Below are 26,320 nucleotides of genomic sequence, written 5' to 3' on the forward strand. Positions count from 1 at the left end.
GAAAGTAGTTTTTGAAAAACGTCACTGATTTCTTTTATAAGTTACTGGTTTGTTTAGGTTTTCTTTTTAAGTCCACTATGAGAATACTCCTAATCATATAAATAATGTATAATCACTATAAAAATGACACAATTCCATAGAAATGTTTTAACCATTTGAATTCTCACCCAATAATATTTTAGTGAAAATCATTACATGTATTTTTAAATGCACATAGGCCATTTGTGTACCATATCCCTTTATAGTAGCCTTTGTATTTCACTGCCCTTTTAAAATCTTACAAGCTTGTTTCATTCACTGAGAAATATTTATGTGAGACATAAGTGCAAGGTCCTATGCTAACTGATAAAGGAGAAACCAATTAACACCTAAAATGTGCTCCCCAAAGAAGTTACATTCTCATGGTTGGGATGAAATGTCTATGTAAATAATGTAAGTACCATCTCTGGTAACTGAAAGGCATGGACCTTTGGCACCCATCAACCATCTTACATTGGTAGAAAAATCTGAAATCCCACAATCAGGAAGGTCTTACCATCTTCCAGCCATATCTCCATGCCATCCACCCTTCATATGCTGGAGGTACTGTCCCTAGCGCTCACAGTGAGAGGGAGACTGAGGTCTCTGTCATCCTTTCCACCCAATTAGCAGCACCAATACAGATCCTGGATGCCAACGTAGGGATTAGGCAGAACACTGAGCTGTCAGCACTAAAAATGTGAAATCTTTGACTAAAAAAAAAATCCACAACTGTGGCTGCCAATAGTAGGTACTTAGAAACAGCAATTTAATTTAATATTTATAGATTCAGGGCTTTATACATAAATCTTTATAGAAACATATTTAAAATTTTATTTTTAAAAGATAAAGACTTAAGATGACACACCTGTATGTTCAACAAGTTTGATGTTTATCTTGTTTTTTCACACCTAAAGCATTCTCCTAATATAAGAAGGCTTGGTGTTTCAAAGGGTGAAATGTGAGTTTTCTTTTGTTATTCTTAGAGTAATGTTCTGGATGCTGAAAGGAAGCAGTTGAAATGATTCAATCAAGACCACTGTTGAAGTAATTTAAACTGGAGTGGCTCATTATTTGTAGTCAAGAAGCAATTTCTCTACAGTTGTTATCATTCACTTTGGCTCAGCTAAAGTAGAGATACAAGAGCCAGAGTGAAGGAAAATACTTAGCCTTTCGGCAACTTCAGTTACAGAAAATAGTCAATCGGTTAATTCACATACTACAATTTTACTATGTGAATGTATATAGGATCATACGGAATCTTGTACATATTTTGAATAAAATGACTTGCCTATGTGGAACAAATGAAGTAAGAGCTAACATTTAGTTTCTTATCTACTCTGAAGGTATAGTCTAACTAAATCATCACAACTTTATGATGTAGGTTCCAATATCATCGTTATTACAAATGAATAAAGTAAGAGCCGGTGAATTTTAGTAAATTGCTTCAAGTCACTCAACAGCAAGCAGGATATCGAGGCTTCAAACTCACCTTAATTCTAAAGCTTTCTATCTTAACTACTATGCAATTCTGCCTTGTCTTAAATTACAAGTGTATACTTATGATGCATAAATGCAGTGAAAAAAATCTATTACCAAGGTATCATAATTCTTTAATAATTCAGTTAAACAGAGTCAAATATTGCTTTATAGTGATGAGATAGTTCAGTGTTCTTATTATAACACAAAAGGCCTGTGGCTCAGGCGTTGCAGCAATGGAGTGCCATTTCTGGACACTAAAAACAAATATATAATTATAGATATATTTTACATCTTTATTTATATACATAAAGAGAGAAATGAGTATTATGCCAATCTAGAGTAAAAATGAATAAAATGTGTAATATTAAAAATATAATACACGAATAATAATATGAAAATTCAAAATAAGGGTAAATGCATAAATTAATATGGAAAGAGAAGACTAAGAACGGAATGATCCAGTGCATGTAATGAAAACATCGGGGTGTGGAGATGAGGAGAGGTCTACGGAGGAGGAACACAGATGTCGGGAAAGCATTGTCTGTGGAGGGTCTCGGATGAACTGCACTGAGTGAGTATTTACTAAACGCTGATGCTCTCTCTAAACTTGAATACATGAAAAAATGCAAGATGTCCTCCATACTTGAACAGGTCAATTACTCTGAAGTCAAAGTTCTTTGAATGCCAGAGAAAACACTATCCTCCCACCTCGGTTCACTAAGAATGGTCTCTTAAATCTTACAGAGTCTCAGAAGAGCCCATGGACTTGATTCTTTCATAGCTTAGAGACTTACATTTTTATGCTGATTCAAAAATGGTTACTTGCTTCATGCTGCAAAGAAGACTAGAAGCAGAAAATCAGGAGTAGTATGGAGGCATAGTATGGAGCAGAGAGTTGGGTTAAGATAAGGATATATGGTAGAAGCCTGAGCAGAAAGCAGTGGAGTATTAAGACAGCACCATGCAATAATCAGTTTGCAATTGATTCATAAAGATGATCATATACTCAGCTGGGAAGATATAAAAGTGTGTAGTATACTTTAGAGATTTTTTTCTGATATAAAATAATTTTAAACAGTTCTGATACTTGAAAAGGGGATTCTTTTTTTAATCTGTATGTATGTAGTTATTGAAGTATAGTCAGTTTACAATGCTGTGTCAATTTCTAGTGTACAGAACAATGCTTCAGTCATACATGAACATACATGTATTCTTTTTCATTATTGAATACAGTTCAATATGTACAAGCTATTGAATATAGTTCCCTGTGGTATACAGTACAAAATTGTTGTTCATTTATTTTATATATATATTAGTCAGTATCTGCAAATCTCAAACTCCCAATTTATCCCTTCCTACCCGCTTTGCCCTCTGGTAACCATAAGTTTGTTTTCTATGTCTGTGAGTCTCTTTTGGTTTTATAAACAAGTTTGTTTGTCTCCTTTTTTTTTTAGATTCCACATATAAGTGATATTATATGGCATTTTTCTTTCTCTTTCTGGCTTACTTAGAATGACAACCTCCAGGTCCATCGATGTTGCTCCAAATGGCATTATTTTATTTTATTTTTTTATGGCTGAGTAGTATCCTAGCCCCTTCCCCTTGATGCTTTGTTAAAAAGGTACGATTACATTTGCATTTTCATTGTAACGCTAAAACTACAACTTGAGATTTCCTAAACAGTTAATGAAAACATATCTCTAAGAAGAACCCAAAAACTTGAAGTACAAATATTAATTCATCAAACATTGCTGAGTACCCCGTAGATGCCAAAATATGCAAGATTCTCAGAAACCAGGCAAAATTCAATCAAGCGGTTCCCACTGGAGAAGTAGGCAGGGTCGAATATAAAAAGAAGTATAAGAAAGGAAGATGGATGGTCCCGAGAAGAAGAAATTCTGGCTGGTGATACAACTATGTCATGGAGCTATAAATAGGATAACTGAATCATTTGCCTTAAAGCCTGTGCTTGCTAGATAATGTCTGAGATTTCAAGAACATACAAACGGTATTTTTCTAAGAATAACTTTCATAGCAGGAGGATTAGAAGAGTAAATCACTACCCAATATGGGTGTATCCAACTAACGAGAGAATTGAGGACAAATATACATGTAAATGTGCATCAGACGTGTCCGTCACCAGGAGAGTGGATCAAGAGCTGGGATACTTTCATACAAGGGGATAACAGACAGCAATGAAAGGAGGGCACATGTAGTACATGAAACAACATGTATGAGTCTCAAAGATATTACGTGGAGCTAAACAAGCCGGATACAGAAAAGGGCATCCTTTTCTGATTCCATGTATATGAAACTTAAGAACAGGAAAAACTAGTCTACAGTGACAGAAGTCAGAAGACCAATTGCCTGAGGGTAGAGAGGTATTGACTGGGAAGAGGTGAAAGAAAACTTTTCCCAGTTAATGAAAATAGTCTCTATCTTGATCTGGGTGATGGTTACATGAGCACGTACACTGAGCTACATACTGAAGACTGACGTTTTTTACAGCGTGTAAATTATATATAAACTGAAAAGGAGAGAATATGCTTCAAGACGCAACCACCACAGAATCAAAGGAAAAGAGGCACAAAACAATGAAATTTACATGACATACACAGGGTAAAGGAATTCAAAATTTTTTCCCAGTGACTTATTTCTCTATCCTAGAGGAAAGAGAGGGAAGATGGAGACAGTGAAGGAGAAGAAAGAAAAAAAGGAGAAAGAAAAGAATTAGTCCAGTGAATGACAGAACAGAACCCTGCAAAACTTCCAGTATGAAAAATAAACTTTCCTTTTGAACAGCTACTCCATATACTAAACCAGGCAATCACCGAAGGCTGAAGCTTCTAAATCTTTATATCAACAGTTTACCTTCTCCTCAACAAATGCATTTCATTAGAATTTTATTAATTAGATTTCAGACACTTCTGTGGGTTGTATTAAATAAGCAGCTCAGTCCTGAAGAAGCAAGTATGTGTCATGCATGCCAGTTATATATATATATATATATATATATATATAAAATATATAAACATTTATTTATATATATATAAACATTTTTTACCAGTTTTCAAGTTGACTGAATAACCAATGAAAGGGAAGAGACTGACTATATTAATGCCATCATTTTAAATGTAAAGTCCAGTCGAAATACAGACATTGTACTTGGTGGGCTGGTGCTTACTCTGAACAAACAAGATTACAAAAGAAAAGCAAAACAAAACTGTACAGTCTTGAGGAATAGTTCTGGCACTTTAATAATACCACATATTAGAAAAAATAACTTAGTTTTGCTTGTCCAAGATACCAGTCAGGCTGATGTACTACTAGCTTTTAAAGCAGAGGGAGCTAATTCACCCCTAAGCTTATTCACGTAAATAAGCTCCTGTAGTCTTTCATTTTTGGTATGTCACTAAAGGACATGTATTCTAAAGCAATAACATTGAATATATACCTGGAATCAATTTTCAGTGTTAATACATTCTTCAGAACCCTAGAGACTGGGTCCTGACTTTCCAGAGCAGTTTTATTTTGGCCACCAGCAATGAAATTGGCTACATGATATATGAGGTTATGAGACAGAATATGAAAATAGGAGAATAAAAAAGTTATCTTCAAATATCCTCTGAGAGGATAAAAATGGAAGATTACCATTTTACAACTGTCAAAAGAAAGGATTAATTTTAAATCATTTTCTATTTCCACTGCCTGGTGTGGTAAAGTTGGATGAATAAAAGGCCATTGTCTTTATTCATTAATTTCAAGAGATTGTTAGAAGATGGAAATCTTTTGGAATTATTATGCCTCTGTAACAATCTTTATCTAAAAACTATGACTCAGAGAATACTCTGTTCTCTTCTAACTGTAAATGTTGTTAGAAGGATGAATTAGAGACTTGCTGTCAACACACGTTTTCAGTGTCTGCCCCACAAAGTTCCTTTGAGGGTCTTTTGTCTGCCTTCACTTGCCAAGATACCACTTTATCAAAAGAACTTGACTGCAATCATTTCTCAGGGTATACAAATATCAAATCATTATACTGTACACCTGAAACTAATAAAATATTATATGTTAATTATATGTCAATTTAAGGTAAATAACTTGATTTAAATCAGATAAAGAGAAATGGTTCAATGTACTTCACTGATTTCTGAAGTTTCTCCTTGTAAGCCAACATGAGCTAGATTAATGACTGTAAATACAGGTACAAAATGACTCAACTATGGTATAGCTAACTTTCCCAAACACTGAAATCTGTGTCAATGATCCAGTGGATTCCCTTCATGATGCAGTGATAGCTAGATACCAATGAATCATACCAGGGAACTGTTTTCTGCAGAAACAGTAAGTTCAGAGGTCAAGATAGCAAAAAGACAATGTCTCTATACAAATGCACATATATATACATTTAAAAATAAGATGAAAATACTTTTGTAAATATTAAAAAATATAGAATATATATTAAAGTGCAAATTGCAAGCATATATACATAATATTACCAACATACAGTTGACCCTTGAACAACACAAGTTTGAACTGCACGGGTCCAGTTACATGCCTATTTTATTTTCAATAAATACATTGAAAAAAATTTTGGAGATTTGCAACATTCAGAAAAAAGTTGCAGACAAACCGTGAAGCCCAGAAATACTGAAAAGATTAAGAAAAAGTTAGGCATGTCATAAATGCATAAACTAGGTGTAGATCTACATATAACATACAAAATAGGCATTAAAAGTCAAGTGTTTATGTTATTAATAAGGCTTCCAGTCAACAGCAGGCTATCAGCAGTTAAGTTTTGGGGGAGTCAAAAGTTATATGCAGATTTTCAACTGCAGTTGGGTGGGTGTTGGTGCCCCGAAACTCCACACTGTTAGAAGGTCAACTGTGTATCATACCTACAGATAATATAAGCGCATATTTCTTTGAAACAGAGACTAGGTATCATTCTACATGCTTGATTGTATCTTTGAAATTCATATTGAAATACAGCCTAACCATTCTTAGAGAAATGAAAGAAACTGCAATGGGATCTGAAAATAAATGTTGACTACAAAGTTATGGCTTCTGTAGTTATGAGCTGATTTCCTATATATATGAAACTATCCCATGCACCTATTTTATAATAATATTAAAAAGATACCTGGAAATTTTCAGAACTTTTTGAAAAGGTGCAAATGTTTTATTAAAAAAACCTACAAGATGAGTATGCTTTAATTCTCTGGAATTCATAACATTTTACAAGACAATCCTAAAGCTCTAATTTTGTTCCCCTTAAATGCTGGGTGTGTAAACACAACTGTGGTTCATCTTCCTTAAATGATACAGATGTGAAAGATACTCTCGTAAAATGCAGACCTCATCTGACTCATTAGCTGAAAAGGAGATACTATCATACAAAACCTACCAAATGTGTCCAAAGACAAATCGCAAAGTAAGCCTTGCAAATAAACTCCAAACTTAATATTTTGAAAGTTATGAGAACTTGAGTAAGTTATCAACAGGCATGTCCTCAGTTTCCCCATCTGTACAATGAGAAAACGGTTCTATAATGGAGTCTAATATACTTTCTATGTCAAACCATGACATATACTATTATCACATCCTATTCTGTGATGAAGCTGTATTCACTTCCTAATAATGAACACATTTGTCCTACAAAAGAGTACTTATAACACATATGGATACGTCAGTATTGTTATTATCTCTCACTTTTCCACAGGGTCTTTCTGAAGGAAGACTTGGGATCTTCTGCCTTATCAATTTATTAAAATGAACCACTTGCCCAAATAAACACACTGAAGGCGCCCTTCATCCACTCTATTTATTACATAAACCACGACTAAGTTTCCGAGAGTGGCTCTCGGCGTCATTCCATTAGCAAATTGCTGGCCTGACTCCCTAAATGAGAACTATAAATTATACCTCTTACTACTATTTTTCCTAAAGTACATTTTCCTAATATTTAATTTATAAATCATTTCCCAGATGTATTAGTAATAAATGGTTGCAGGCGGCAGACAGGTTCCCAACAAGAGAGCATCATGCTTGCTGTTTACTGGGAGGCCTCATTAAAAAGGCATCAAGAGAAAGCAAAATAAAAACAACCTTGTGAACCTTGGTAATTGGTCTCAAGGGATATGTAATTCTGAGGATATCAATACAGGATTGCCCCAGTACCACATCCCTCTTAGATTGTACAAAAAAATGCTCATTTGCTGATAGAAAGTTTGTATGAGACAGTAGCTTACGGTCAGAATGAAAGCCAAGCAAAAATAACTGCTCCTTAATTTCAGATATTTTCTCCCTAAGGCAGTATTTTAATAGAATAACCAGTCTAATCCTCTTGAACTACCATGCTGCTCAGAAATGAAGTAATTGTAAACAAATACGTCACAACTGTTCATCATGTATGTAGAAGTACATGGATATGTTCATATATCATGTACATAATACACACACGTATTAAAGTGGCATGGTCACTGTTTCAGTTAACAATTCAGACGTATCACAAATGGATTATTCTGTGGAGATTTATTAATCCTTTTATTTACCACTTTTTAAAATACTGGCTTTTCTTAAAGCAAGACATCCCCCTGTAAGGAGCGGGACAACTTTTCAGCATTTGTTATCCATCAGACCTCAAACTTGACATTTTGACTCATTTTGATGATCAATTTCCACATATTGCACTATTTTCACCTTTTCATGACCCAGAGGAGGGTTATCATTCCTGGGCGATAAGTGAAGAAGTGAGTCAAGCAACACATGAAGTTAAGATAACCAAACCACAGACATAACACCCAAACTTCATTCCAGTGTTCTTTATGTTTGTTTTATGTTATGACTTCTCTATATTTTAAGGCATTCTTCCACATGGTGAGATAAATTGATGGCAATTATGTTATGGAAGTTATCAGGTCTTGGTTGATCCGTAGATCAAGTGGTGTATAAAACGAATTTGTAAACAAAAAATAAAGAAAACCCTAAAAGTATGTCAAATCTCAGCATGATTCTTTAGATATATCTGGGTTTCTCATAAGTTACTCGACAACGGATTCATCTCAATGTTTTTTCATCTTTGTTTTGAGCTAAAAGTGACAAGTAAAAATAACTTCTTTTTATTATGGACCCTCTCTCCAGATACAAACCTACCTGTTATGTTATAAGTCAAAGCTATTTATTATTGCCAGCATCAAATAAAAAACATAAACTAAATAAATTAACTAAGTATTTTAGATGCTGAATGTTTGTATCTGTTTTATGCAGAAAAAAAAAAAATCTAATGTTAGATGTTGGAATCCAGAGCATCGGATTCAATTTTCTTCTCATTCTTGGTCCACCTCCTGGCATAATCATGTACAGATATATTTGTCCATTCACAAGTAACTTATGGACTAATAATAATCTGGGTAGTAGTTTGAACATTTGATCTCAGGTATTGGCTGTATAAATAACACATATAAATTTATTGATCAGTTGACTAAATGTAAACTTATTCTTATATTTATAAATTTCTGTCAGAAAAATCGTACATTTTTAAAATAAAATATACGTAAGATACAGAAAATAAAATTTACTAGTTATTCTACCCAGAAATCATCAGGCAGCATTTTCTTAGAATTCCTATGAGGTTTAATTTAATCATCCTCCTGCTATTGGACATTCAGGTAGTCATTCCAATATAATTAATAACATTGTGGTGAACATTTTCACACATGATTTCTTGGCAGAATCTTTGGTTATTAAAGTTATTAAATAAGATTGACAGATTTCTATTCATTTGCTTTTTTTTTTTTTAACACCATAAACAAAATATTTACCTGACCAACTCATGCAAGGATACAAAATATTGTTTAAAGCAACAGAATTTGAGCTGAGGTTCAAGTAAAAAGCTGCACTGAACAGAAACAAAAAGCAAAAGAACAAATATTATATGATTCCACTTATAAAATATCTAGACTAGGCTAATTCATAGAGACACCAAAAACAAAAACAAAACCAAACAGATCAGAGGTTACCAGGAGCTGGGATATCAGAAGGAATGGAAAGTGGTTCCTCAGTGATTACAGAGGTTCCCCCAAGAGATGAGGAAAAAAAGTGTGAAAACAGATCCCAGTGATGGCTGTACAACACTGGGAACATAACTGATGCTACTGAACTGCACACTTAAAAGTGGTTAACATGGCAGATTTTATGTTATATGTATTTTAATACACTTTTAAAAGTTTCATTGATGTCAACATATAATAAGTAAAACCTATCTAATTCAATTTTAAACATAAATATGTAGCAATAATAGCAAGTTTTTGAGTATGTACTATGTCAAAGGCTCTGATAAGTGCTTACCTATTGTATCATATTTAAAACCCACAATAAGCCTATGAATACTAACAATAGGGAAACTGAAGCCTAATGAACTCAGGTATTTTTGCATGGTCTTACCAGAATCAGGACTGATGGACTGATACCACATTGGCATAACTTAAAAGCCACTGCTTTTAATTATCATGTTGTCTAAATTACATTTCAAACACTTTGTTTGTTACAACCTCTGACTTGTTAGACCTATTTTCCATATAAGTAAAATGAAGCTCAATGAGGTTACAAGAATTAATCCAATATTACAAATCTACAAATAGTATACGGGAGAATCAGACTTAAAAAAACTATTTTAGACTTAAAAAAATGGCCAAACTGGTACAGAGAATTGCCATATAATCTTCATCCATCTGCTCCAATGTTAATCCACATAACCACAGCCCCATGATCGAAACAAGAAACAATACAGATTGTACCAGTGTTTTCACTAATGCCTTTTTATTTTTCTATAATATGATATAATGTAGAATATTCGTAAACAATTTTGTAGAGTGTCCCTCCGTTTGGGTTTGTCTGGTCTTTCCTCATGATGACATGATGGTTGTGTATTTTTCTCAAGAACAAAACAGAAGTAATGAGTGGACCCTTCTAAATGCATCATGCCAGAGGTCCATATAAACTGTATGTCTCATTATTACTGATGTCAATCATGATCATGGTTCTTAATCATGAACAACTGGTTAAGGTAGTGTCTGCCAGGTACTGCCACTGTAAAGTCACAATGTTCCCCTCTTTAATTAATAACAACTTATGCAGAGATGTTCTTAAGTAAGAAAAGCTTGTTTTCCCCCAAACTTTCATTTACTAGTTTTAGCATCCATCAGTGGTTCTTTCCTCAACAATTACTCTGTGGTTTTCTACCATTTTCCATCTTCCTTATTCCTTGCATATTTACTGACTGGAACTCTTGCATAAAGATGAGCTGTGTCTTCTCTGCCATCAATCTATCTACCTAATCTATCTATCTATCTCAGTATGGGCTCATAATTATTTATTTTATCCTATGGGTTAAAACTCAGTTTTATAGTTATTTATTGGGGTGCTCTAATTTTCTAGCTTTAGTCATTGGGAGCCCTTTCATGTTGACACCTGTGTCCTTTGACATAACCCCATCTCTTTCAAGCACTCCCTTACTTGCAGCAACAAAGATGCTCCAAGCTCATCTTGCACTTTCTCTGCCCCAGTCTTGGAATAAGCCACTTCTGCAAGGAGCCCTTAGACAGTGGTATTAAATATCATTAAACAATGGTATTTAAATACCAAGACACAGGCTCTAGGTGTGCTCACTGCTACTGGACTGTTAATATTTCTAAGCACCCTCAAACTCCCAATAAACAAAGCTTGGAAATACATGTATTATTCTAATACAGAGCCAGATATTTTATCCTGGGGATTTCACTCTCCTTAACAATATCCTCCCCTATCCTGAAGTTGGTTTCTAATTTGGGAGGATTCATAAATCAGGAAGGAATAAGGAAGTAATAATATCAATGATACGAATAGTTAAAACAGAAGAAGGGATAAAATAAAGGCCTGTTTATCTTTATTAAGCTAAGGACTAGCAAATGTTATTTACACAGAGAGGAACTCTAATATACTTGAAATTACAGGTCTCCTGCATCTGAGCAAAACTCTCTAGCTCATGGCTTTTGTTTCCATATCTGTGAGATGGGGATGATTATCTCCATCTCTTACAGATAAGAAAATAACATGACATTATAATAAATGTGAAGGTATTTTTATACTCTAAGATACATGATTTTGTGTGTATATTGCTGTCCAATATAAAAATGCTTAATACAAAAACAGTTACCAGGCTATGATGTGCAGAATTCTAAATACATCCCTCCGAGATTCCTATTTCTTGGTTATTCCATCAAACATGAATCTAGGTGCTGCTTTGAAGGTACTTTGCTGATGGAATTAAGGTTATTTATCAGCTTTCTTTAAAATAGGGGAGTTATTCTGGATAATCAGTGGAGCCAATGCCATCATATCTGTTCTCAAAAGCAGAAGGCGGCAACAGAAAAATCCATTGGAGGTACCTGAATAAGAAGGTGAGGACTGAGAAATGAGGATGAAGGGGAGGACAGAGAGACATTTGAGAAGAACCTGACCCACCATCTCTGGCTTTGAAAACAGCAATGAGCCAGGTACGTAGGTGGATTCTAGAAACTCAGAATGACTTCACAACAAAAGCCAGCAAAAAAACGGGGCCTGGAACTCTACAGTCACATGGAGCTGAATCCTGCCAGTATCTTGAATGATCCCAGAAAAAGATTTTACCCTCAGCACCAGGAAAACAAGAAGAAAAAAACAAAAACAAAAAACTTGTTGATCCCTTGCTTTCAACCTTGTTAGACCCTCAGCAGAGATCCATGCTGTGCTCATACTTCTGAGACCTGAAAACTGCGAGCTAATAAATGGGGATTATTTTAAGTTGCTAAATTTGTGATAATTTGTTAGAACAGCAATAAAAACAAATACACCAGGCTTCTGCAGAAGAAAAATGATTTAGAGAAATAAAACAATTCTTTTCCTCACCTATGTCAACCACAGAGCTTCAAACATAATGATTACAGTTGATTGATTATAGGAATGAGAAAGATTTGATTCAAGGAAATTGAGAAAGTATTATATGAACAATGTGCACTTGGTGTTACAGAGTCCACTATATAATTCCAGTGTTTCAGTTTGAGAGTGATCTGAGTCACAAACCCACCTATACCAATTTTCTAAAGAGCAACATGATGATAGGTAGAAAGAATTCAGCATTTGGACTTGAAATCTTCCATAAAAGTTAATCCAGGCTGTGTTTAACCCAATCAGCAGCCAAGGAACCTCTAGCATTTCATCACTTTTCAACCTGAATTTCAAAAATCTTTGATATGGGTACATATTGTAGCTATTTTGGTTTAAGTGAGATAATGTAAATTAAATTCTCTGAAAATTAAAAATATATAAACTCTCATCAGATTGGGTACAATATTTAGTGACTCAGAAACTGACTAAAATAATTGCTGGTGGTCAGATTGGTCTAGAGTCTTGTCTTACTAAGACTCATTCACAATTACTGGCTATAGTACTTATCTCATGGTATATTATCTCTCATTGTAACTTCATGATTATAAGTTTAGTATATTAGGATGTGGGTTGTTGTTTGCAGTTAATAAAAAGAATAGGAGTGGAGGAATGGAAGGATACAGAATGACATTATGGTAACTCTAAAGTTTCCCATCAATAAAAAGGACACTAAGTAAATAAAGTAATTTCTAAAATTCCCCCTATTCCTTGTTGAGTTGAATTTCTTCTCCCCTCCTCCCATCTCCCAAAATTCTTATCTTGAACTCCTAACTCCTAGTGCCTCAAGATATGACCTAAATGGAAAGAGGGGCATTGCAGATGCAATTAGTTGAGTTTGTACTAGAGTAGGATGGGCACCTAATCCAATTTGGATACACACATAGACACAGAGAAAGAGACAGAGACAGAGACAGAGAATTCCATGTGAAGATTAAAGCAAAACTCAGGGTGATGCTCCCACACACGACAGAACAGTAAAGATTGACAACAAACCCCCAGCAGCTGGGAGAAGGGTCTGGGGCAGATTCTCCCCCACAGCTCTCAGAGGGAGCCAACCCTGCAGAAACCTTGATCTTGGACTTCTAGCCTCCAGGTCCATGAAACAACTATTACGGTTATTTAAGCCACCTAGTTGGTGACACTTGGTTATGGCAACCTGAACAAATTAATGCACATCTCTATTCAAGACAAGATACTTAAGGAACTACTGCAATTATCATTACCCAGCAAAGGACATGGACCACTTAAAGGACTTTCAAATATCTCTAATCCATTTAAGTCTTAAAAAAAAAAAAAGAAAAAAAAATAACTTGAACCTTAAAGAAGGTCGGAATCGTTACTGCTCTATTTTAAAAGAAACTAGTGGATATAAGATAGTTAGAGAGGCTTACTTAAAATCAAAGAGATGCTGGACGAAGCCTGAAAATGAAACTTGAAAGTTTGAATCCACACCTCCTTTCTCCAGGCTATTTGGGCAATTTTCATTTGTCTCAAATCCTCACACTTACTCCTAAACTCAGATGGGAGAAACTATCCAACAGAAATGGTCAGTAAGCTCAGCCCTGACACTGTATTTTTAGGACAGGATGAAGTCCCATTTTATTTGGCTGCAAGGTGGAGTAGGGAGCAGAACCCTGAAGGAAGGCCACAGCTGTCCTAGCCAGGCCATTCCCACAAGCCTGTTGTCTTGATCAGTCTGTCAAACCAAAACTGCTGGAGCGGCTCAAGCACAGTTCCAGCAGGGCAGGTGTCACGGACCCCGTCTTCATCCATTTCTCTTTTATCAGATTACCTTCCAGCAGCTGTTCTCTGCCCCAAGAGGAGCCCTAACACATTTTACATTCCCAGCCAAACTCCCCTGAGAAATACTCAAAATCCAGGTACCGTTTTGCCAGTGAACAAAATTGCTTCTGCAGGATTAAAATATTCAATCCTTGAGTTTCTGGTTCAAGTTTGCCTTTCAAGGCACTGTGGTGAACCAACAGCTACCCTTGTGTGGTGAAAGTTTTAACCTCTACAAAGTCCACAGCCTATCTGAAGAGCAAACTATTACTAGCTCGAGAAGCAATTTGGAATCCCTGAAGGAAACATCAAACTAGGCGTACAGTTCATTCTGAATAAGAACAAAATAATTCTTTTTCTCGTTTGCTTTCCTCCCCTTGAATTACTCAAATTGTCTCCATCCCTCATCCCACTTGAGAAGACCAGCAAAAAACAAGATCAGAAACCTATTATTTTACAGAAAAAAAAAAAAAGAAGTTCTAAGTTGTGAAATAATTTACACATGCAAGCAGATCCAGGTGGAAGCTGGCTTTTGTTATCTTAACTTCTGGGGTGACAGTCCAAAACAGCCACTGTGCTACATTGCCCACAGATACCTGACCGGTTTCCCAGTGTCAGCAGGGAGCAGTTTATCGACCTGACTCAGACGAAACATGGTGCACTAAACAGGACAGCACACAAGGAGTCAGGAGACCTGATTTCTCCATCTGGTCCCACTACTAACAAGCTCTATGACCGTGGGAGGCCTTTTGGGAGCTATCCCATATTCAAGTAATGAGCCACATGATCTCTGAGGTTCTCCATTTCTAATCTCAAGTTATGAGATCCAAATCGTGTAACTGACTCCCCAAAACCTACTAAGAAACAATTCTTGATTGTGATTTTGGCAAATCTGGAGAATAAACCTACATACAGGCTGATGAGAGTGGGAATAGTGAGGTCGATTTTCTCTCAATATTTGGCATATACTTTACAGTTAGAAAGAGAAGCAAAAATTAAATTGACTACTTATCATGTACTAAGTTCTATGCTAGTTTCTCCACACACTAACCCTTACCCTGTAAGAATCCCATAAGAATTCTCCTCAAAGAGGATCATTTTAAACCAAGGGAGGGAAAGAGGGGGGTGGCATAGATATTCAGTTAGAAACTGAACGTTGGAGCATAGTGTCTCTCCTGTTATGAACAGTATAATCCAAACTAATTCTGAGTATTCATTGGAACACTGGGAATAAAAGCCATCACAAAGTTCGTTTCTTTGCTTAGAGGCACAAAATTTAGTCACCAAATATTTCATTTTTAAAATGATAATAGGCATGATTCTTGCACCATCATTCTGATATAGTCATGTAGAAAATATTAATTTTTATTAATAATCTGGAAACATTAAATTGTTACTACATCTACATTTTATAATTCTCCATTTGATTCATGGAACTAGCATTTAGAAGCTGAGCTCTGTTACTTACTTCCCTACTTATCTACAGAAACACAATCACACACCAAGTGACAAGGGAAGGTTCCATGGTAAACATGTGATTCCAAAACCTTGTAATATGGTTTAAGAAAAAAAAAAAGATAGTATGAACAATGGGGAAATTTTCAAAATAATACAGGAACAAGTTTCTGATTTTGTTACAGTAGAAATGTTTCAAATAAAATAACATGGTGGTATTTATCAGGAAAGTTGTATAAAGAAGAAAGGTCTTGAAGGAGAAAAGGTGCTACTTTACTGAAGGCAGAAAACCTGGAAATCCTAAAAGGACTAACTTTCAACCTATAGAAAAGTTAGTTACATAAATCCTTCCTGGGAAAACCCAAACCCATCATTATTCTCAGTTTGTCTGCCCACATTAGATTATATTACATGATGTACACAGTTACATTTCTCCTTGATATATTTCATAACTAATACAATCACTCACATCTATTGATTTTATTTGAAGAAAAATGGGGAGGTTACTCTTTACAAGTAGATTCCAACCACAGCCTGATTATGCGGTGAGCTGGTAATGACAGAAACCATTTGGTTTTTACTCTTCATTAAAAATAAATACATGTTTAAATAAGATTCATAGTTAGTGTACTGAGAATCTGTATACCAGGCCAAATCCATTATTACCCAAAACTAGAAATAACTGAAAGGATTTTTTGGAAAAGCGTCCTGATGTAATAGGTGAATGCAGTCATAAATTTATTGAACAGTTACTATATGCAAGGCAAAAACTAAGTATCATTGTGTATTCTCTCATTTGATTCTCTCAACAATCTAATGAGACAGGCAGTATTAACATGTTCATTTCCAAGCAGGGAAAACAGGCTCAGGGAGTTTATGTAATGAAGCAGCATAGCTTATTTTCAAAAACAACTCTATTCCACTCCAATCTGAAATCACGGATGGATCCTAAGATATTCATCATGAAAAAAAAAAATCCACTACATGAGCACAGTCTTGAAACTATGGTCACAGAAGTGACAATGCCTTAAACCTTACATGAGTTTAAAAAAAAAAAAAAAGACTTAAAGAAGACACCAGACAGGGCGCAGCAAGAGAGCAAACTTAAAATGCTGATCCTGGCTTACTATGGCCAATGACGAGAAACCTAGGGACTAACCCTAGAGACTAACCCAGGGCAAGAGCAATTCAGAGTAGAAAGGAATCCTAGAAAAACATACATACTGAGCAAGAACAGAAGGGTCTCCAACCAAAGGGATACCTTTTTATTCCCTACCTTCAATGGCTCTTTCTTAATAGAACATCTAAGTCAAGCCCTGCATATTGCTTTTTTCCAAAATGTTGTTCTGTTCCTAAATTGTTACAGATTTCTAACTTACCATCTTTCATTGGTTTAAAATTTAACATTCATCTAACAAACCAACATCTGAAAATGCCTGATTCTTACATTCTACAGATTCACTCAAAGTCCAAATATACAATCCAGATCTTCATGCAACAGAATGGAAGGAGTCATACTGGGTTGGCAAAACAGAACGGAAAATGAGCCCATCATCTGTGATCTATGGTCATTTCCAAGAGTTTCAGGGAACTCTTGAGTTTTGGTAATATGCTGCCAACAGTGATGGACCAGGAACTGGATCTCAGAAATGCTTTGGTTATAAAGAGACTTTTAATACTGAACCAAAGCCCAGTCTCACAATCCAATCTTACTAAACCTACCTGCAGTAAACCAACATCTGTACATTTTCCGCCCTTAATGCCAGCTTACTGGATTCACCTCTCACAGAGAAAATAAAACCAAGAAAATATTAATTTTTTCAAACGATAGCTGTTGGCTAGGAGTGGAAATGGGTCTAAAATAGGTACCATATCCGTAGCACCATATTATCAATGAAATAAATCCATCTAATTGTCTTTTGGATGCATGTTTGCTCCTAGTTTTGCATACACAAAACTATTTATTTAAAACAGAAAATGAATTATTTCACCCTAAAGGGGAAACGTCTTTTTTGTTTGTTTTAATGTGTCCTACAATTACGTGGCATAATCTCTTTCATTCAGAAAAACCCTTTGGAAATGTATGTTATTATTCAAGCATACTTAAAATTACAGGAGATTTCCTAATTTTTGATACACTATTATTTATCTTTGAAGTACTGCATGTCACAACCTGGCCTCTCTGGCCTAACCAGGAAAATCATCTCTATTCTTAACATTTTCACATCAGATAGGTTCAAGCAAAATGTTAACTTGTCATTATGCTATAACTGGCCGTACAGAAAAAATAGTGCAATCAAGGGGCTTTTATCTCCTAGGTCATTTTCACATTTAGCCATTTTTGTAGAATGAATTTTCTCTCTGTTTTCCTGCACCAAATTTAACCTCATAAAATTCTTTCTGAATACTGTAATCTGTTTTAATTTAAGTCAAATAGGACTAGCGTCACTGCAGTGTACTCAAAGTAATAAAGCTACTGAAATTCCTATTAATAATATGAAAGTTTGCAGAGATTTAGCAAAATAATTATTTCTAAAATAATCTCCAGGAAGGGCTAAGCTAGTGAAACATACATAACACATTTATTTTAGCATAGCTAACCACAACATACATTTCTACCTTACTAAAATTTATATTGATAAAAAACACCCATTCAAAATCATTGGCTAGACCAGAGCTTTGGTGTAATTTCCTTCTATAAATTGTAATGTTGAGCAGTGTGGCATTTATAAGTTAAGACTGCTGTTGTCTGAATTAGATAGACTCATTGTGTGTATACGTAGAGAGCGTGCTTCTGAAATATTCAGAAATTGCTTAAAAAAAACTGCACATAAAATGAGACTAATCTTATGTTCTCAAAAAAGAGCAGCATTTAAGCTCATATATTTTCCACATAAGGTTTTAAAATGAAACGACATTACATATTAAAGAGAGAACCAAAGAAGTCTGGGAGGCTTCATCAAGTATTAAAGCTAAGTATCCCAGAAAAAAAACAAAAAGGATCATACATTCTTAGTTCTTGCTTCTTTGAAGATATAATTCGTATATGAAAAATAATGTACTTACTAGGTCAGATGTCTGCTTTCAACAAATACTGAACTTATCTTTAGCACAACTTCAATCCTTGGTGCATTATTTATTTCCTCCTTAGCAGCAGCAGAGATGCAAGACGTTCCAAAGCTCTACTTTCAGATGGTTTTCTTCAACCACAGTCTTTTACATGTCCTGTTACTTGCTTCAGCATCTATGAAACAACGCCATCCTTCACGATAATCAAAACCCTTGAAGCAATCCACATCTGCTTCCTTATACTGACTTTCAAAGCTACTTGCAAAGAAGAAAAAACTCTCTGCTTTGCTTTGTATTTTATTTTAGAAAGTTGCATGGGTTGAATATTCCAACTCCCTTTAACATACCACAGAGCACTAAATGGCAGGAGTCACATTACTGCAGCTCCTTAGATTATAACTGATAAGGTGGGCCTTTCACATTTATACTGGGTTCTGAGGAGCTGATGCTGTACCGGTTTAATAATTAATAATTCATGGAGCCAAATTACAGCCTTAGAAGGAAACAGCCACTTTGACTAGTTCTTTCATAATCCTCTGATTTATGTGTGACAGCAGAGAAGAGTTCTAGGAGAGGTTAAAAAAAAAAAAAGTCCCAGACATAACACTTGAGTTTTTAAAATTAGTACTGTCTTTGCACAAGCTGGGTTTGTTGTGGCATCATGGGAGTTCTACCTCTCTGAGCACAGCCAATTCAAAGAGACAAAAATATCATTTTCAATGAGCATCTGGCTAGTGAGGATGCCCCGGGAGAAGTAAGGGATGCAGGAGGTTGGGGGAGCAGGCAGTAAATTCAATTCGAGGGGCATTTTGGCCCAAAACAGGGGAAGATTTCACCAGCCGTTCCTAAAAAGCGGCCTTTAACAGGATTTCTGAGAAAACATGTCAGGTTCAAATCTATCCTCTTTCTCATCATCCCTCATACCTGAAAACAGAGCGTCTAGAGACACAGTCACCCTGCATGTCCTATGTGTGACTGTGTTTTCTGTGCTTACTCCCTCATGAATACATGGCCATGCACCATCATTCACACAAAGCAGTTTCTTCAATGCCTGGGCTGCCCATAATCTCTAAGGCTTAATAATTAAAAAGGATATTTTTATTAAGGAATAATTTACACACACTCAACTGTACATATCTGGAGTTTAAAGTTCAATCCATCATCCTACCAAGATACAGGATATTTTCGTCACTCCAGAAGTTCTTTTTTCTCAGTCAACATCCTGCCCTCAAAGGAAGTGACTCCTTTCCTGAGAGATTATATTGCCTATTCTGGTGTTCTATACAAATGGAAACAATCAGGACACATTTCTTTGTGTCTGGCATCTTTCATTCATTATGTTTTGAGATTCATTCATGTTACTGCTTTTCATTGCTGAATAGTTTTCCACTGCACGAACATGCCACCATTTGCTTGTATCTTCTTCTGTTGATGGACACCTAGGCTGTTCCCAGTTTTATTTGAGATTATAAATACAGTTCCTATGAACATTCTAAGACAAGGCTCTTTGTAGACATGCTTTCAGTCCTCTTGGATTAATTTCCTTGCATATAAACATAATTGTTAGGTCACAGGGTATATTCATTTTAACTTTTTAACTTTTTATGGAACTGTCAGACTGTTCAAACAGTCCAAAAGAACTGCATCATTTCACATCCACACCTATAATGTATGAAAGTGCTAGCTGTTACCCACCAGCACCAATACATATTGCTGTCAGTCTCCTTCATTTTAGCCATTTAGTGGGTATAGAGTGGTATATCATATAGTCTCAATTTTCATTTCTCCTATAGCTTAAGGTGTTGAATACTTTTTTCATATGCTTATTGGCATAAGGCTTAACCTTCACTCATTGTTAATGAAGCAGGTTTTGAGTTAGTGGTAGGTCAAAAAGAGATCTTCCACATAGGCCCAAGCCACAATGGTTTCTGAAACAATACATCTAATGAAACACTATGTTTCCATTCAGCCAGGCCATCCCCGCCCCCACGATCAGGAATGGCTCATGCTAACATGGAAACCCTAAGACCTATTTCCCATTCTGTACTACTTCTTTTATTCTGGTTTGATGATGCTACACCTTTTGGTGATGTTTCATTCTCAACATTTAAAAATAATTTCCTTTACTTCTTTCTCTTGCGGTCCCAGGCGATTTGGGATCTCCCAGCTCCGGTGCAGGCATGGCCAAGTCGAAGAACCACACCACACACAACCAGTCCCGAAAATGGCACAGAAATGGCATCAAAAAACCCCAATTACAACGATACGAATATCTTAAGGGGGTAGACCCCAAGTTCCTGAGGAACATGCGCTTTGCCAAGAAGCACAACAAGAAGGGCCTGAAGAAGATGCAGGCCAACAACGCCAAGGCCATGAGTGCAAGTGCTGAGGCTATCAAGGCTCTCATAAAGCCCAAGGAGATCAAGCCCAAGATTCCAAAGGGCAACAGCTGCAAGCTCAGTCGACTTGCCTACATTGCTCACCCCAAGCTCGGGAAACATGCTCATGCCCGCATCGCCAAGGGTCTCAGGCTCTGTCGGCCAGAGGCTAAGGACAAGGCTCAGACCAAGGCAGCAGCTGCAGCTCAGGCTCAGGTTCAGGCTCCCGAAGGCACCCAGGCCCCCAGAAAGGTTCCAGAGTAGAAGCTTTCATCTACTGATGTGAGGATATAAGGACTAGTGTGACCCCTGGGCTGCTGTCTGCATGGGGCTCATGTCTACCTGTGCTGTTTAGACAAATAAACCTGAGGCAGGATCAAAAAAAAAATTTCCTTTGTAGATTAAATGACACTCTTGTTGAAAACTTTCATACCTAAAACTTTAGCTTCTACTAAAGGAGGTTGGACTAGGATAGACTGGTATTTAAGACATCCATAGGTAACCCTGGCCAAAACGTGTCTCTTGATTCTTGCTTTACTTATTTGTAAAGTAAGAGAAATAGCTTTATTTTAGGGTTGTTTTGAGGATTAAAACTGACAATTGGTATGTGACTTATCTAGACTCATTCAGAGCAGCGATGGGAAGGAGATGGTAACAGTTTGACTCCTATACCCAATCTAAAGGTGATCTTTATTCGCACTAATAACTATTTCCTTTCAGTGAGCTAGTGGATTAATGGTGATTCTTTTCTATATTTCATTTGATCTCTTCAGGTATATAATTTATCATCTGCAAGCTTCAACGATGATAATGGTAACACTTAATTATTTATAGTTTATGTTTACACAAAGATCATAGAAAAAGAAGGTAATGTGATTTGAAATGTTCAATATTATTGTACTTTATATAGTCTCAGTAATCAGACCCATATAAGTAAGTGTTTTGATTATTTTATTAAGTACGTATTTGCTAACAGAGTAAATAAACTATTTTCCTCTACCTATGTAAGTACAGTAAAATAAAAAGGAATATAATCCATATAATTCTATGAAAAAACTGTTCCAAGAGGACTGTCTGTTTAGTATTTTCTATACACTAATGACAGGAGGAAAGAGACCCTCAAGAGTTTGTGGAAAGATAACATATGTTATAGGTTGAAGTGTGCCCCTCTACCAACCAATTCATCTATTGAAGTCCTAACTCCTAGCATCTCAGAATGTGACCTTATTTGGAAACAGAGTTGTTGCAGATATAATTAGTTAAGACAATGTCACTAGGGTGGGCCTTAATCCAATATGACTGGTGTCCTTATAAAAGGGGAAGTTTGGAGACAGACACGCGTGAAAAAAGTCAATGTGAAAATGAAGGCAGGAATCTGCAAGTCAAGAATTCCGATGACGACAAGCCAACCACCAGAAGGCAGAATAATGGTATGGAAGAGGTTCCCTCATAGCTCTCAGAAGCAGCCAACCCTGCCAACACCTTGATCTAGTCTTTCTAGACTTGAGAAGCGTGAGTCTATAAATTTCCCTGTTTTAAGCCACCCAGTTTGTAGTACTTTGTTACAGCAGCCCTGGTAAACTAACAAATGGGTAAGTCAAGATTTCCAGAAAGAAAGGCTACAGAGAGTCAAGCTCATGAAGACTGTGCATGTATTTATAATCTGATGATAACAGGCATAGTAAGTTGTAAAGCAACACAAGATACTTAATGACTAGGACTTGAAGAACATGAAGGTACATAGTTTCCAAACGAGGTACTGGAAGTGATAAAGGGAGAAAGAGAAGGAGCTAAGTCTCTATCAAATCATCACATCTCTACCAGGATGGAGCTGATTAAGGACTTTGTGAAGAGGCATCCTCACATGGGAACAAAGTGACAACTATTTTCACTTCCTTGATACTAACTTGGCCCTTGACAGTGTAACCAAATGGATGTGGGAAGGCTGAGAAACAGTCTGGTAGAATTCAATTTAGCATCCTGACCTGGGGTCATGGAGCAACATTTTTCTTGGCTGGGCATAACTAGCAGGGTGCAATTTGGAGGAGATTCAGTTCTATTCTGAACTCCATAAGAATTGCCACAATGGCTCTAACATCTTGATTGAATCAAGATGAATAAAAATTCAATCCAACTACTTAATGCTGTTGTCCATACTTGACCCACTGGACCAGCAGACTGAGAACACCTACATAAGGGGTTTTACTTCACTTTTCCTGAAGTGGTGAGTCATCCCAGTTCTTACAATGAGCCCTCATGGGTCACAAGCTCAATAAAAAAGCTAATTACCGAAGTTTTTACGATCAGAAGTTATATTTGATACTCAACTATCAGTTTATGAGAGAAGCAGTTCCAAGCTCAAAATCCTTACTGGGATCATGTAGCTGATCAACACATATAATGTTCTGCAGCCAGTTATCTGTATCTGTGAAGGCATCACATGTAAACATCCTTTATGCTCCATCCTTCATTCACGCATGATAATATCCAACAAAGTAAGGATCAATTTTCTCTGACATATATGTTTTTGGAGGAGCCATGCTGGTAGAGTTTTGAGGTGTGGAACAGGAACTGAAGTTAGAAAGCTGAGTTTGTACTTGGTTTTGCTTCCCTCTTGCTCTGTGACTTTGGCTAGTTATTTTTCTGTGTTCATCATATAACACATGGTGTTTCCATTTTTCTTAGGGTTTGTCAAAGCTTCATCTGTTGAATTTGATAATGACTCTTGGCCATGTAGGGCTGAGATAATACAATTGTAAAAATGGTCATAAAAGGGACTAGCATGGATTTAATCAGGAAACAAGGAGTCAAACGAGCATTTTTTAAAATAAGCACACACTAAATGACTCTAACACACTCTTATTATGTACTACTCTGTTTCACTTTTCTGCTTCAGTAATTTTGGATTGCATGCTGGTTATTATATTTGAAGATATGGAATGTATCCAGCCCCATCAACAAAGGTACTTTTGGGATACTAGCCATTTTATCATGTTAGCATGATGCCCACAGGTAGTATGGCAGGGAAGGTTAATACTGAGGCCATTACAAACTAAACCTGGCCCCTGTATTATAGTCCAGCCATTCAGACCCTGCAAGGAACACCTGATATTAGAATTTTAAGCCAGATAATAACCATTATGAATTCTGCTTTGCAACTTTTATTTTATAACCTAAAAAATGCACTTAAAGAACACTGTATCTTCTGGAAGAAGGAAATGCCTTTTCAGAGTTTATGTTATTTAAAAGGCATTCAAATGAAAGCTTAGGTTTAGCAACTCTCTGAGCAAAATTCCCCAGTGCAAGGAATATATAAAACATAAATTTAGAAATTAATGAGGCTTGATAAAGTCTCAGTTCTATGTCTAGAATTATGTTTTTGTAAAACTATTCTCATTCTACAAATATTAATCTGCATCAAAAAAGTTAGGTGGAAATAAAATTTATGAATCCATTTAGGTTACTCCTAAATCACTAACTGCATGGAGAATATTTAATTCACATGTTTCTCTCAGAGTATGACCCATAAGGTCTTTAGCTGACCTACAATAAATTCAGTAAAATAAATAAAAATCTTAGGTTTTCACATCAGTTAAGTTTATAAACAAGTAGAACATGTGTTTCCTTAAGTATACTTAAGGTTTTTAATTAGGGCATATTAGTATTTGAAATTGCTTTCTAATGATTATTTTGTTCTCTAATGAGATAGAAACTTTGGCTAGATGCATTTTTCTTTTAAGTTTGATAATTTCAGACTTAAAGATGGTTTTAATATTAGTATAAAGAATTACTGTGTGTTCAAATTCCTCAAGATTGGTCAAAATTTAGAATTTTACTACATTTTATCTATCATTTCTATTCTCTTTCTCTCTGTCACACTACAAATACATTCACACATTTTTTTCTTGGATCCACTGACAGCAAGTTGCAGACATAACAATTACTTAACTCCAAATAATTTATTATACATTTCTTAAAAGGAAGGACATTCTCTTACATAATCACAATAAAACTATCAAAATCTGGAAATTAACAATTATATAGTACTATTACCTAGCATAAAGACCGTACCCAAATTTCCCTAATTGTACCAATATTTTTTAGACCGAAAGCTAATCTTAGATCGTATACTCCATACACTTGATGTATCTCTTTAGTCTCAGTTAAAATGGAACAGTTAATTCCTCAGTATTTCTTTGTTTTCCATGTCCTTGAAATTTTGAATAGCATGGATAATTATTTTGTATAATTTGGATTTGTCTGATGTTTCTTCACAATTAGACTCTTCTGTGACTTTTTTTTTTGTATTCTCCTCAGTGTAACATATTAAAGGACATGATGCTGAATCACTTGATTACTGATCACATTAACTTTGATCATGTGATTAAGATGGTGAACCAAAGATTTCTCCACTTTAAAGTTTCTATTTATCCCTTCCTGGGCAAAGGGAATATGTCAACCAAGGAAACGGATAAGGCCCATTGTCTTATAGAATGCACATCTTATCAAGGGATGTAGACTATTTAAAAAATGAAAAAGAAAAGAAAGAGGGAGGAAAAAAAGGGAAGATAAAGATAGCGAAAGAAGGAGAGGAAGAATGAACAAACGACAGATGAATTCTGGTATCAGTAAGTCATAGCTGAAAATGAGACTAAGGCTCTAGGTTTTAGAACAGGGACAGTTAGGGCAGAGCTGGGGCAAAGTCTCTCAGAGGAGGTAAACATTTCCTCTGTGAACAAAAGAGTGAGAAGGCTCCAGCCCCGTGACCGTCTATCAAGGGGGAAGTGTTTACTGACTGAAACTCAACAGACAGAAATAAGCAGGAGTTAAAATCCGATTGTTTAGACTAACACTGGAAATCAACAACACGTCAATAAAAACTAAAAACTAAATCAGACTGTTTAGGCAGGTTTCCAATCATGTGAAGACTATGCAGGCCATAGCACAGAATTTGGATTTTATTCTGAGAGCAAGCCAAGAATTCGCTTTTGGTAATGAATTGCTGAATGTGGCAAGAGATGGGAGGAGAGGCCAGGATAGGTTCATCTTTGGGCTCCAAGCTTTTCATCCACTGAGAATGTCACTGCACTGGTTGCATGAGAAAACAGTTCTTTTTATTCAATTTTTTATTCATTTTTATATCTAGAAAATTCAATTATGAAAGACAGATT

The 26,320-nt window shown here is 35.8% G+C and overlaps 1 protein-coding gene and 1 pseudogene across 5 annotated transcripts in view; one reads left to right on the forward strand and one right to left on the reverse strand.

Annotated features, from left to right (window-relative positions):
• CNTN4 (contactin 4) overlaps positions 1 to 26,320 on the reverse strand; it is an 814,349-nt gene that overhangs the window by 536,258 nt on the left and 251,771 nt on the right. The window contains exon 1 of one of the 5 annotated variants that reach the window (XM_074344449.1): positions 18,769 to 19,078. The exons of the other annotated variants lie outside the window; for them this stretch is intronic. The gene's annotated coding sequence lies outside the window, so the exon portion shown is untranslated. Of the gene's footprint in view, positions 1 to 18,768; positions 19,079 to 26,320 lie in introns of those variants that run through there. 5 annotated transcript variants of the gene reach the window in all.
• On the forward strand, positions 20,906 to 21,413 carry LOC105074769 (large ribosomal subunit protein eL29 pseudogene; annotated as a pseudogene).

Source organism: Camelus bactrianus, chromosome 17, assembly GCF_048773025.1.
Source record: "Camelus bactrianus isolate YW-2024 breed Bactrian camel chromosome 17, ASM4877302v1, whole genome shotgun sequence".
Classification (NCBI taxonomy): domain Eukaryota; kingdom Metazoa; phylum Chordata; class Mammalia; order Artiodactyla; family Camelidae; genus Camelus; species Camelus bactrianus.